General features: G+C 40.8%; 1 protein-coding gene across 10 annotated transcripts in view; it reads right to left on the bottom strand.

Annotated features, from left to right (window-relative positions):
- The window catches only part of KLHL32 (kelch like family member 32), a 256,154-nt gene that overhangs the window by 228,336 nt on the left and 13,294 nt on the right, over positions 1-14,524 (bottom strand). For 2 of the 10 annotated variants that reach the window (XR_008955686.2, XM_057302566.2), the window contains exon 1: positions 980-1,349. The exons of 1 other annotated variant lie outside the window; for it this stretch is intronic. The gene's annotated coding sequence lies outside the window, so the exon portion shown is untranslated. Of the gene's footprint in view, positions 1-979; positions 1,417-14,524 lie in introns of those variants that run through there. 7 more of the 10 variants (XM_055113968.2, XM_003824366.6, XM_055113970.2 and 4 more) reach the window with 4 other exon arrangements.

The following is a 14,524-nucleotide window of genomic DNA, read 5'->3' as shown; positions in this document are numbered from 1 at the left end:
GCCTATCAGTGTTCCAGTAGAGGACCCAGTCCCATCAGAAAAAAAACAAAAAGCAAAAACAACTGCACTTTCATATAAGCTCTAGTAAGCCATGGCACACATTTTATATCTATCTCTATCTGTGTATAGAGATAGATCTAAAAATAATCAATAAGAGATTTTTTAAAAAACAGAATCTTCTCAGAAATGAGCAGAGGTGCAAAAAACTGCGCTTCAATACTGATGCAGGGGATATAAAAATGCTAGCAAAGATGTATGTCATGAATGCTACCTTCTTACGTTACGAATTCACAAACGTATTCCTGTTCTGGTCAATTTACAATAGAAGCTCATTCTTGTGTGGGGAAACACAATTAAATCATCTGCTTTTAATTTAAAATAATCACGACTAAGTGAACTGCAAAATAAAACTGGAAATAGAGGGGAAGAAGGGATCTAAACTGCAGTCATCTTTCTTTATAAGATCACCAAAATGGGAGTAAATTATGATTCAAGACACAATCCGTTGAAAAATTCATCTGACGAATCCTTTTTAAAGCATACCATATAGTGCAATTACGGCTTTTCTTGAAGTTGAATGAAACCGCCACCTGAATACAGATTAACAAATGCCAAATTACGACAAGGTCCTCAGTGTATATTTTATTTTAAATATCAAAATAAATAACGGCATCATTTAAGAAACCAGTTCTTTCAATAGATGTCCCACGGCTGATGTTTAAGCAAGTCTCCTTGGCAACCAAGGAGCACAGTACATATTGGGCTCAGGGGGAGGGAAGAAAGGGGGAGCGACTCCAGGGCTGGCAGCATAAGTAACCTGAGTAGTGGCTGCTCCCGTTAGACGACACGGGCAGAGGCTGCATGGGCTGCAAGCCCCTGAAATGTCAACTCCGGGTCTGCCCCCACTTGGCGCACCAGCAGCCTCCCACCCTCTTCCTCAGGTCTGCAGAACAGGTTACAAGGAGAGAGACTGGCTTACCCGATGGGGTGAGCGGTCTGCTGGGTTAGGTGCCAGAGACGGCAGCGCAGGCACCGGCCTCTCCTTGATGCACAATGGCTCTGCTTCGCCCCACGATGCTGAGGTTAAGAGAACCCGCAGTAGCTTCGCTCTGCTGGTTCGGGGATGCAGTAGCGAAGACGAGCGTCCTAGCGTGTTTGTGTGTGCGAAAGTGTATGTGTGTGTGTGTGTGTGCTTGCGTGCGTGTGTGCGCGCGACTGCCTGCGCGCTCCCGAACTGTCGCGCGGGGAAACTGCTCCCTAGTAAATAAAAAGCCCTAGCCAGCACTGCAGGGGGCACGTCCCGCTGACTCCGCCCCAGGCGGTCGCGTCAGATTGGAGACGCACCTTGGCACCCCCGGGGCGGGTTCAGACGCCACAGGGCTCCGCCCCCTCCCGCCTCCAGCTAGCCCGCGCGCTCCCTCCCCCTCCCCCTCCCCCGCGATCCCGCGCACATCCTCTCGCCACCCCTCGCGCAACGCCGCCGCCCGCCGCCAGCGCGCTCGCTCCCCTGCCGCCCCCCGCCCCCGCCCCCGCCCCCGCCGTCGGCGAGCTGCCAGCGCGCGCCCGCCGGTCCCGGAAGTACCCTCCTCCACGCCGCCCTCCTCCTCGCTCTCCGGCACCTGCGTCGCCGGCCCCTGGGTCACATGCGCAGTCTGTAGCCACCACTGCGGCGACTGAGACCCGGGAACCCAGCCTGCTTGCCCCCAGACTCCTTTCCCAGGGCTGGCGGGCAATCTGAGCGAACAGACCCCGTGGCCCTAACTCGGTGTTCCAGGGAGTCCTTGCTCTGCTAACTTGTGAAGTTCAAGTTGCCTCTAGTCCTAGCGGCCCTACAGTGGCCCTCCTTAGGATAATACACTCTATGGTACTGACCAGAACAAATTCACAGTAACTTTAAGAAACGTCAGGGGAACCAACCCGCCAGAGGTGGACGAAATCCCCAAGCCTGAGAAATGAGAAGGGGTGTGATTACTGTGGTTACTACTAATTCAGCAATAAAACCGCAAACAGACAACAACCACAGAACCATACCATTAAATTCCAGGGCCTGGCACACTCTAGTGCCACTTCCGAGTCATTCAGGTCACTCCTGTGTAAAACATGCTGAGAAACTCACACTAAAGCAAAGTGGGTAATTTTAATAGGTAAGTATTCCACCACCGAATTGAAAACCTTAGTCCGACGTGGAGGTAAGACACCAGTAGCCAGAAGAGTGTAACTAAATTGGAGTAAACTGTATTTTGTAGAAGTTCAGGATTTAACTTACTGCAAAGATAGTATGTTAATCCTATTTCTTGCAGGTTTATGTTCTGCCACAGAGTTGGGCTAGGAACAGTGCCCTGATCTATTTTGAGGTGTCCTTAATGTTCTCATTGGTCTCAAATCAGTGGTTCAGCGATTATTTTCTACTTATAGATCCACAGGATTTGGGGGTTTATTCGTTTGCTTCCTCTGGGGGTTATCTGTCTGGCTTGCAGTGCTTCATTTTCATGGTTTTGATATCTGGACGCTAGGATGCTGGGTACCTACTTATCTAGCAGTCCTGGACACAGCATAGGACAAGGGAAAGAATGACAAACAACTGACTACAAACATTAGGTGCAGTGTCATCCTAAGAATTTTTCATAAGCAACTTGATAGTTTTCATTGCGTTGTCTTCTATCAGAAAATCGAATATGAAAGCGTCTTTGAACCAAAAATATTGACAGTGACTGGTATCAATAAATAAAACACTCCTTTAAGATCCCCAAGGTGTTTGTCACTAAAGTGAGAATACTTAAAATTTTAAGCCCATCTATATTGATTGGATTATCTGTTTAGAATAAATAGCAGCTATTTATTTAGTATAATTAAATAGAGCAAAGACTATAATTGCATTTACACAGGAAAAGAATATTTACATCACCAACTCACCATCTGTGTGACTATGGAAGAGTCTCTTACTGCCCAAGCTGAGTGTCTCAGGGTATCTCCTGGCCCTAGCACAATGTCTGCCACATAGTATCGGCTCACTAAATATTGTTCATTGACACATGGCGTTGAGGTTTAAATGGCAAATGCCTAGTAAAATGTCTAGTTCAGAGAGGGCAAGATTTTCCTAAATGGCTCCTTAGTATTGATTTAAAGTTTATATTTTGTCTTAAGTATTTTATTTCTCTAAAATAAGAGACATTAGTTTATTCAATAGCCACCAAAATTCAACACAAACATATGTTGCAGTTTACTCCACTCCTAGAGGAGCAACTAGGTGTTAGGCACCATTTCTCTCTTAGGTACCATTATATATAGTCTTTCTCCTTATTAAGAAAATGACTTAAAATAATACTTCCCAAAAGCTGTTTTTTTGAATACTTATTATTTGTTCAGCAATTTTTTGAGCTCCTAGAATGTGTTAGGTGGTATAATCCACGTAGGTCTTTTAGTTGTCAATAAATATACATTGTTCCTGTTTCAATCTAGTGATGTTATGAGGGATGAGCTGAAGAATATATAAATTTTTTTTAAGTGTGAGTCTTTGGTTGCAACTGAAAACTCTCTGCCTAATTTAGGCAAGAAGGAACTTACTAGAAGGATATCAGAAGCTCTAAGAATTGATGGGAAGCCTAGCTAGATACCCAGGATAGAAAGCCAGCAGGAGAACTCCAGAGGGCACAGAAGCAGTGACAACAGGATAATATCAGGACAGGAATGTTATGAGATGGTGTCTTCCATTGCTGAAATGGGTGAGTCCCAATTGATTGCTCTTTGTACTCCCAATTGTAGTCTGCAGCTTCCAGTTGTTTTAGCCTGGAGCATTGGCCTGTCCCTCAGTTGTGGTAGTGTGGGACCCCTGCTCATAGCCCCACTAGATATAAAAAGAAAAGTGGACACTGGGTGGCTGGAAAATAGCATATATTCACTATAGGAAATTGGGTGCCAGGTCAAATGAGTTGGGGAAACACTGAAAACTAGGTTCATGTCACATTGGTATATTAAAGACTGAGGTCTTACATGAAAGAAACCTCTTTCACTTTCTTAAACAAGTATCCTAGAGTTTGGTTGAGTAGGTAACACTTTTTTGTTTTTCTCAGCTTGCCTCTTAATATACTTTGATAAGCATCTTGGAACACAAGTTTCTGCAGCATTTTTTTCATCTATCATCAGCTTGTCCATGAGCCAAGATATAGGAGGGTAGCATAAATCTAGTGCTGTGAGTTTTTATAAAGTCTGTATTCTAACAGCTCTGGGAGAATCAGATTTGAAACTGTCTCTAGACAGATCAGATTTCTAGCTAAAACTACATCATGAAAGAGAGCTATGTCATAGTTCTTTGTTCAATTCCTGATAGCTGCCTCCTCCCGAAGCAAGTAAGGAGGAAATTGTCATTCTTAATGCCAGTGTCGTGGTTTTCTGTCACAAACCAGTAGTGACATTAAGGAATCACTGAGCCATATTTCTAATTACTGTACTACTCGAGAGAACAGAGCAGCATTAATTATGCCAAAACCAAAATTGATTTTTGGCTGATGTTCTCTAGTTTTCAAGTGGATAACACGAAACAACTCTAGCTAACACTTAGCTTTACTCAATTACCTATGGGTACATTTTGTAACTAATTCATCCTATTCATCAGGAGCCAGCGCCAGTGTAACTCAAAACTAGTGCCACAGGAAACTTTTTACTGTTAAACTATTTCATGTTTACATTTTCTCTGCCACATTCTGTGATATCAAATGCTGTTGTTGTTTTCAGTCTAATTCAACATAATCAACTAGACACATGATGGGAGCTTTGTAAAAATTTACATGCTGAATAGAAAATAGCCCCTAACTGTAAGAAAGAATATCGTAATTACATAATTAAATAGGTTCAACAAAATATAAAGAGGATTCTTAGTCATCATTAAGATAAGGCAGATTTAAAAATAAATTGTAATTTTCATGTATCAGATTGGCAAAGATTATAAAAAGATTATAATACCTAGTGCTACAGAGAATATGGGTAAAGAAGAGCTTATGAGAATCCAAGTCAAAAAAATATTTTGGAAAACAACTTGTCAATATTTACATTCATTATTTTTTTCTTAAAAGCTCATACTTTTTGGTCCAGTAATTCCAATTCTAAGAATTCATCCTAGGGTTACCTCAAACAAAAGTTCAAAGACTTATGTGAAAGGATACTCATGATAGCTTGGTAATATTTGAGAGAGAAAAGGGGAGGGAGAAGGGAGAAGAGAGACAGGGACAGAGAGAACTAAAGGTCCATCATTTGGGGACCAGTCAAATTATGAAGATACCAAGTAGCCATTTAAAAAACAGATTAGATCTTTGCAGACTGATATCAAAGCTATATCACTAAGTGAAAAATGCAAGTGGAAGATCAATAGGTATAATGTGATGCAGTTTGTGTAAAAGTAGAGGAAGAGAAGGAGGGAGATATGTGTGTGTGTGTGTGTAATTGTGTGTGTTTTTCCATTTTACTGGCTCAGGAGGAGAGGGGTGAATCTGAAGCTGGCTCTGTTCAGTGCCATACACATCAAGGTGCTGGACCTTCCATGTCACCTCAGTACCATCAATGCTGTGTGTCACTCTCTAACCTGGGGAACTCACACATGTCCTAGGCCATCAAAAGGTCAGGATAGGCCCCTCTTAGGGCACATATTCTCTCCTCCTGGATTTTGGAAGGTGGAACGCCATGGAAAGGAAAACTAACAGTTGTATAGGTCTTAGTTGAATGAAGACTCAGTGCCAACAGGTCCTGGAGGTGACCAGCAGTGCTCATAGTGTTAGAGGATGGTGTCTGTGATGCCAACTCTGCTCTCCAAGGATTTTCCTTGACCAAGTCCCTTTCCTTGACCCAAAGGACCATGTTCCCTTACTGAGTAGTCATGATCTTCCCATCATCCCAGCCCAGGGAAGCCTATCCAGTCCTCCCAGTTAGCAAGATTCACTCTTCCTCATCAGGTTTTTTTCCCTGAAACTCTTTCTGTTCCTGTGTAAATAGACCCTGCCTTTCCACTGAGGACTGGCCTTTTGAAACTCATTACATCAAGAAGCAAATTCGGTTGGTTGATTGGTTTTCTTAACCTGTGGTCTCTAATGTTATCCCTCCACTGAGGCAAGTTTTATAAAATGCCTACTTAGTTGAATGGGCAAGAGCCCAAGTACGAGAAAACACCAGGAACCAAAGGCATATCAGTTATAGCTAGAAATATCTTAAGTAAGCAACTTGATTTTCTCTGAAAAGGGGGATGATGTGGCTCTTTTATTTTTCATTGTCTACCTTTCTGTACTGTTTATTATTTTTATGAGAATGAATAATATTTATATTAAAATACATTAGTAAATTAAAAGCATTGCTTTTTAGAATCAATTTATAAAAGTGGCTACTATAACACTTTTAATTGCATTATTGGAAAATAATAAGCATCACAGTCAGAAAAAAATTGCTTAAATATTGTGGGAATCCTAAAATTAATCAAGCAAAATTGGAAACTACATAACTTCACCTGTATATAAACCTGGTAGAAGTAGAAGATTCAAAAACAAACAAATGAAACACATATGAATAGATATTTCATATCAACACATTTCAACGTTTGGTCAGCATAGACTCAAGAAATCTACCTTTCAGTTCTAATTCCATATTCTTTCCTAACCCTTTCCCGTTCTCTTTAATCATAGTGACAAATGAGTCACAATACTTTTAAATCAGAGTTTCCTGTGTTAGTTACAGTTCTTTGCTTCTGTTTTAAGCAACTGAAATTGATTATTGATAACCTCATTACTGGAAATAAAGTGAAGAAGATACTTAATTGGAAGGATACTGGTGGCTCATAGAATTGAGGGACTGGGAGGGAAAACCTGAATATCCAAGCTTTTAGTAAAGCCAGGAACCCAAATAACTCCACTCCATCCAAGATTCAAATTCCCAGGAGAATCTAATTGGTCAAGTCTAGGTCATGAACCTCTCACTGTGCTGAGATAGGGAGAAGAGAGGTGGGGAGGACAGGATATGTGAAATGGGGAAGGAGGACTTCCCCCAAGGAAGAGGGAAGTTCTCTTACCTCCATAAGGGAAAGGGATGCTATACTGCACAGGCGGAGAGACGGCTCTTCATTTTCTCCATCTTTTAAAAGTAGACTTAATTGAGGAATTTTATTACTTCCTTTTAATATTTTCTTTTATTATATCCTCTCCTGCCCCATTACTGCTTCAAAACACATTTCCAGTGGAATCAGAATTGGTATTTTAAAACAAATGAATGCAAGTTTTAAAGATATAAATTCTCTTTTAAAAACTGATGAGTAACCCACTGAATGTGAAGATGTCTCACAGTAGCCTATTTTGAAAATTTTCTTTCATGTTTAGGCCACTTATCATGGAATTTAAATTGAACACTTGGTGATACATCAAATTTTTAGTTTCTAATCTTAGAACTTTGTGTGGGATCAATTTTCACAGAAAGTTCATCACTATTTTACAGTAGTATAATGTAGATTAATGTACCTGACACTTCTAAAATTCTAACCCCACAGTAGTAATGTGTGAATTGAAGCATGCCATTAAGAAAAAAAATTGTTAACCTCATTCATTAAAATCATCCATTCATTCAAATTTAACTAATGTTTCCCAAGCCATATCAGCCTGAAGGTAAAAATATGTCATAAGAACTGTCAAAAATAACACAAAAATATTTCTCCAGCTTTAGTCTGTCTGATTAACAGAAACTAGCATCCCTGACTTCCCCAAATTTTATTTCAAGTTCTTTCAAAGGTATTTTACCTATGAGCTCTGTTAACTCACCCTACGCATCCTTGCTAGCACAAGAAATGGCCCTTTGTAGATATTGCGAGTGAGACTACATGGCTGCCTTGGACAGCAGCTCTTTCCGTTTTTATTTACTTCTTTTCCTCCTTTTTATAGCTTCTTCCTTCTAGGCCAGTGGTTCTCAAGAAAGGGTGATTTTGTCCCTCAGGGGACATAATGTCTGAAGTCATTACTGTTTTGCATGCCTAGAAAATAAGAATGCTATTGGTATCTAGAGGGTCAATCCAGGGAAGCTGCTAAACATCCTACAATGTACGGAACAGCCCCTGCAACAACGAATTATCTGACCTCAACTGTTAGAAACTCTTTTCTACGCATAGACCTCAGTCTCAGAGAGGTAGCTTAGGGGACAATCTGAGTAACAAACATATTCTGTCCTCAGAAATCACCAGTCCTTTGATGTCCTTACACTAAAGATGCTCCTTGTCTCTGACTTCACTTAGGGTGATATTCTTTTCCCTGAAGTCTCTTAAGCCCGTCACAGGCATTGATCCCTGGCACACAGAGAACCACATTCAGCAGTCTTCCTGACAAACCCAAACATGCCTGAATACCAGAGGAGGCCCAGTTGAAGTTCCTGCTGAGACCCTTGCAATATTAATGATAGGATTGCCTCCTCTGTGAAGAATGTAATGATCATTTGAGGTATTGAACAAGAAATGGTGCCTCTGTCATAGCTGTTGTTTTCTGTTGCCAGCATCTCTCTCTGACCTCATCCTCCTGATAACAGATTGGGGCATGGACCTCAGGTCAGACAATAGACCTTTCCCAGGATGTTTTACTTCTAAACTCAAGCTGAGTAAAGAGAATCTCTTTTCTGGTCTGACGACTACAGGGTATGAGTCTCCAGGGGAACCATTTTGTGACAGTGAGGATATCAGGCAGAGAGAAGCAGGGAGGATGGAAAGCAAGGAGAAAAGAGGAAGTGACAGGGAGGAAGTGATAGTGCTTGCATCCTAGGTTATCCTAAGTCCAGCTCCACTGCATACTTCCCAGCATTTAATTTTGTGTGCAATAAATTTCTCATTTTCTGTTTAAGTTTGGTTAATTTGGGTTTTATCATTTCCAACATAAGAATCTTGGCTAATATGCCAGTCTTCAAAATCCTTGCAATTTAATAAGGCAGATAAAACAGCATGTGAAAAGTGCTTATATAAAGTATACATAGGGTTCTCCTAAGGTTGTTGTTATGTTTTTGACTCTAGAAAGGGTTCAGGGTTGTTCCTATTACAGTAGTTTATTAGGTTGCATATTTGTGTTTTATGCATTTTTCCATAGGTTGATTATATTTCACCACACATAATTTTTAGATGGAAAAACAGTTCCTTTATGATGAGCACCAAAAAAATAGCACTATAAACGTGTAGGAAGGAAAGAATAAATAGTATATAATCTGGGTCATAAATCATATGTTTTGGTTAAATAAGTGTAGAGGAGGAAAGAAATATTTCTTCTATTCTCTCATGTTTTCACTGGGGCCTTTGAATTGAATGGGCAAAATACAGATTAACAGAAGAAAAGACATACAAAAATTTTTGTGTTAATATTCTAATTTTTATGTGCACAGAGGCCTTCATAGAAAAGAATGGAAGAACCAATGAAGCAGTTTGACCCAAGGACTCACATACCATTTTAACAGAGGGTGATAAATTATGGGAAAGTGACAAGGCAAAGGAAAATAGGTTTGAGCTTCAAGAGACAGTAAATTGTGGGATGGTAATATGCAAGGGAAACTAATGGAAAGTAAGGGTTGCTTTAGTAAGGTTTGTTCCTACAGACTCATCTTGGTGCTGACTTTTGTTAAAGCAAACTAAATATGTCCTGAGAAAGACTCTGTACTTCTATATTTGAGCCCTTGTGGATGAACTGTGACCTAACTTAATAGGTAGACAAGATTGAAAACCTAACTTAGGAGTATGTGCCTATAACAATATCTGAGTCTTGGCCAATCCTAGCAGCCATATTTCAACCACTCATACACTGCCGAGTGTTCAAACTGTGTTCAAATAAGGCAAATGCCAACCTGTAACCAATCCAGCTGTTTCTGTACCTCACTTTCGATTCCGGTATGTCTCTCTACTTTTTTGTCTATAAATTTGTTCTGACCACAAGGCACCTCTGGAGTCTCTCTGAATCTGCTGTGATTCTGGAGGCTGCCCAATCTGTGAATCATTCATTACTCAATTAAACTCCTTTTAATTTAATTCAGCTGAAGTTTTTCTTTTAACACTTTCTGTCTCTAATGATAATGGTTGATCTCTTTCTTTTTTGGGAAAGGAAAGGGGAGCACCTTTATAAAGGGAAATTTATGTCCTACTTTTAAGCCAATGGGGGAGGGCAAAGAGCTTTTTCTGTGTTTTCTGCTTTTAATTGCCTTAAGCTCAAAATAATCCTTATGCCAAAGTGGCATATTTTGGGGTGGCATATTCTGACCTTTTTCATAGGTAAACATGGAATCATATATACATAGCACTTTTCCAATTACAGAGCATTATTAATTCTCACTCTTAATAAAATTCTATGAGTATTATCCATCCCTTTTTTTTTTACTCCATGGATAGAAACTTATCAATTTATTGAATTTGCCAAGAAATTAATTGCAGAAATTAATTGGCTGAAATCCAGCTTTTTATCTCCCAAGATCAGTGCTCTTTCCTCTAACTCAGAGCTGCTTCTAAGTTGAGGAGGGAATCACAAAGAAGACAGCCACACTATTCCTTCCACTGAGCTCTCGGGCACCTGGCTTGTGTTGCTATCATCTGTTGCCATATTTTACTGAAATTTTGTGTTCATATGTCAGTGTCTTTCATTAGGTTGTGAGATCTGCAATAGCATAGCTATTATCTTGCCCATTTGGAGGGTCTTATCTTTTTTTGTGCCTTTTACCATGCCCAGAACAGCTATTAGAAAACGGCAACCACTCAGTAAATATTTGTTGGATGATGGGTAGTGAATGGATATGAGTTAAGAAGCAGGAAGATACAAAACAGCTGTAGGTACCATTGAGATTAAATTATAAATTTCAGTAGAATAATTTGGAGAAATACTTTCAGAAAAAGTTGAGGCAAAATAATGGGAAGCTGTAAATGCTAATCCAAAGTCTTCATACTTAAGTCAGGAGGCACAAGTGACACTTATTGTTTCTTTTTAGGAGGGTTGACCTTCTTAATGGGTTGGAGGAAGGGTCATTGAAATTGTCCAGGATTGCCGGGCGCAATGGTCCGTGCCTATAGTCCTAGCTACTCAGAGACTGAGGTGGGAGGATGGCTTCAGCCTAGGGGTTCTGGGCTGTAGTGTGCTACGCTGATTGGGTGTCTGCACTAAGTTCAGCATCAATATGGTCACCTCCCGGGAACAGGGAACCACCAGGTTGCCTAGGTGGGGTGAATCAGCCCAGGTCAGAAATGGAGCAGGTAAAAACTCCCATGATGATCAGTTGTGGGATTGCATCTATAAATAGCCAATGCACTCCAGCCTGGGCAACATAATGAGACCCTGTCTCTAAAAAAAAAATAAAAGAAAAAGAAATTGTCCAGGATGTAAGTGCTGGGAACATGGGATACAGTGAGGACCATGGAAATGGAAAGGAAAGGAATGGTGTTGAGGCTTTGCCCAGCTAAACCCCCTTCTCCCTCATGACAGTGAAGGGTGACTTGTCTGGGGATCTGCTAAAAGGGCGATAGTGCAGGGAGGTAGACAAAGCATAATCTATTTGGTAAAGCCACATTTCAAATGCTAGCAACATCAAATGCAATTACTAAGACCAAAGGACCAGAGGCAGAATTACAGTTAAGGCTGAAGAGCCAATAATTTGGAGCCCACTAGATAAAAAGTCAAAGTTAAGCAAGGACTTAACAAGTACAGAGGATTTTTGGTATTAGTTTCCTGTCATAAATTATCTCAAGTACAGAGGCTTGAAACAAGACAAATACAAATGTATTACATTACAGTTCTGTAGGTTAGAAATCTAGCATGGGTCTCACTGGGCTAATATCAGGATGTCAGCCAGGCTCAGTTTCTTTAGGATGGCTCTAGTGACACTGTTTCTGTGCCTCTCTGCCAGCTTCTAGAGGTCATCCACCCTTTTCTGCTTGTAGATTCCCCCGCTTTCTTCAAAGCCAGGATCATTAGGCTAAATCCTTCTCATGCTGCCATTTATCTGTTCTCCCTTTTCTGCCTCTCTCTTCCACTTTTAAGGACGCTTCTCATTACATTGAGTCCCCTGGATAATCCAGAATAACCTCTCTACTTTAAAGCTAGCTGATTTACAACATTAATTCCATCTGCAGTCTTAATTCTCCTTTGTCAGTTAATATAATCTATCCATAGACTTTAAGAATTAGCACATGGACATCTGCCCACCACACCCTTCCCCCATGACGGAGGGGACAGTGCCAGCCTGGCCTGCAGGAGGAGAGCCCTAGTTATTAAGGTGCACATATGTTAAGGGAAAGCCTGGCAATATTCTGATCCAGGCCACTCTCAGAATCATTACTTTCTTTCAAAATTTTTCTCCAACTATGAACAGTTAACTCTCATGTTCTTAAGAGAATTTCTTATTCATGAAGGTAAAGCTCACCTAGTCTCCCTACCGACCCATCTAGACTGCAGTGTGCTGGAGCCTGCTTGCACCGCTTGCAAAAAGTTATTGGTAAAATTTCAGGAATTTGGCAGTGTCACATTGACATCAGTCAAGGTAGGACTGTTTACACCATGAAAATGAGCAAACACTAAAATTAGGGCTTTTCCCCTGAGAGCCAGGTATTAAACATGTGCCAGCAAACCACTGGGTATGTATCAATTTAAAGTGAGTGCTGCTAATAGTCAAGCTGGGACCTACATTACATTTCAAAGACAGTGATTGGTTATTGCAGTTAGTCTGGGTCTCCCAGACAAATGCCAATACCAGATAGACCATAATTTGTCTAATTAGCTTCTGCTCTCAAATAGGATACGCAGAATTCAGTTTATTAGTTGCTGGGGTGTTGCCAAGGCTAATTGGAGTTATGATGTACCTAAACTGGACAGTACTGTCAAAAAGGCTGTACCTCATTAATAGTCCTTTCTAATCTTAGCAAGATTATACATAGCCGCAAATCCCATGCTCAATAAGAGTTCAAGCACTTCAGAGCTGGTTCAGAAAGTGGTGACTTAGCAGAAACAGAGAGCAATCAAACATTGAAATAATTTTGCATCTATATTCATTCAGACAACAAAAAATTGCGAGCTTCTCCTAGGAATATGAATACCACAGTAAAACTGATAGTTATGGTTCCTTCTCCCACAGGGCTTACAGGGTACCTTGGTGAGAAGGGAATATGTGCAAGTGGTAGGGAGAGGAGCAGACAGACAAATAAGCAGCAATTACAATGCAGAGGAACTGGATCATGGAAGTAGTTAGGAGGGTCTCCTCACTGAGATTTTCCAAGTCAGGCAAGGAGTCCTGGATAAAGTGACATATAAACAGAGTCCAATAAGTAATAATAATAATAATAGCTAATACTTATTGAGTACCTTGTATGTTTCAGTTTAAGTCCTAAGCATATTTTCTTTTCATTTGGTTTTTGTAACATTCATGGAGCAAATATTATTGGTATTATCCCTATTTTACTTAAGAGGAAACTGAAGCATAGCTAAGTTAACTTACCCCAAGTCTCACAGCCAGGGGAAGAGCTGAGAGAGTAGGAGTTTGCCATTTTAAGGGATAATGGAGAAAAGAGTATTCCAGTAAAGGGAGCAACACAGGAAAAATCACAATGGGTGCTAGGAAAAGAGGAAACTTATTGACTAAAGATGCAAGGGGAGAGTGATGAAATATGGAAGCTACAGAGAAAGCACGAACTGAGAAGCAGGGTTTATTTGTTTGGTGGTTAATCAGGGTGATGAGCAAGTTGGCTTACTTTAAAGCACCACTGCAGCCTCCGTATGGCAGCAGAGGGAGGAAAGCCAGTGAGGAGGGTGAAATCCAGGAAGGAGATGAGAGTCAGTAATGGGAAGGGATTAAGAGTTGAGGATGCTGCCAGTTTTCTGCCTTGGACACCTAGGGAGGAGGTGATGGCCCAGGAGAAAGAGCAGGTTTGTCGGGGGAAGATGATGAGTTCAGATTCAGAACATTATGTCTGAAAGGCCTGTAGGACTTCTGGGAAGACATGTCTATAAAGCAGATGGCTGGAGTGATAGATTTGGGAATCATCAAAATAAGATGGAAATTGAAGCCAGCAACAGGAAGAGATTACTCAGAGAGAGGGTGCAGAGTGAGGAGCGCCAGGAGCCTAGGACAAAGAATGGAGGAAATCTGTATTTAAGGGGTGAATGGAGGAGTGGCAGCTGCCAAAAAAAAAAAAAAAAAAAAAAAGAAGGACCGAGCAGGGAGATATATGGAAAAAGAACATTTCAAAAGAAGGGCATGGCCAATTTTGTCAAATACTGCTGAGTAATAAGTAAGAAAAAGACCAAAAAAAATGTTTATTGGATTTAGCAGTTTGAGCTTTATGTTGTGCTTTGCAGTACTTTCTTTAAAGTGGTAGAAATCAAAAGCTACTTGCCCTGGGGTGAGGAGTAAATGGGAGGCGGGAAGTGGAAATAAGAATTAATTCTTTCAAGAAGTTTGACTTTGACAGGGGAAGAGATTTGGGGTAGAAGGTAGAGGAGACAGCACTGGAGGAGATTCGACCACACTTAAATGCTGGTGGGAAAAAATTGTGGAATGAAAGGTC

This window comes from Pan paniscus, chromosome 5 (assembly GCF_029289425.2).
Source record: "Pan paniscus chromosome 5, NHGRI_mPanPan1-v2.0_pri, whole genome shotgun sequence".
NCBI classification, from domain to species: domain Eukaryota; kingdom Metazoa; phylum Chordata; class Mammalia; order Primates; family Hominidae; genus Pan; species Pan paniscus.
Note: the sequence above shows the minus strand (reverse complement) of the source record. Positions and strands in the feature narration are given on the sequence as shown.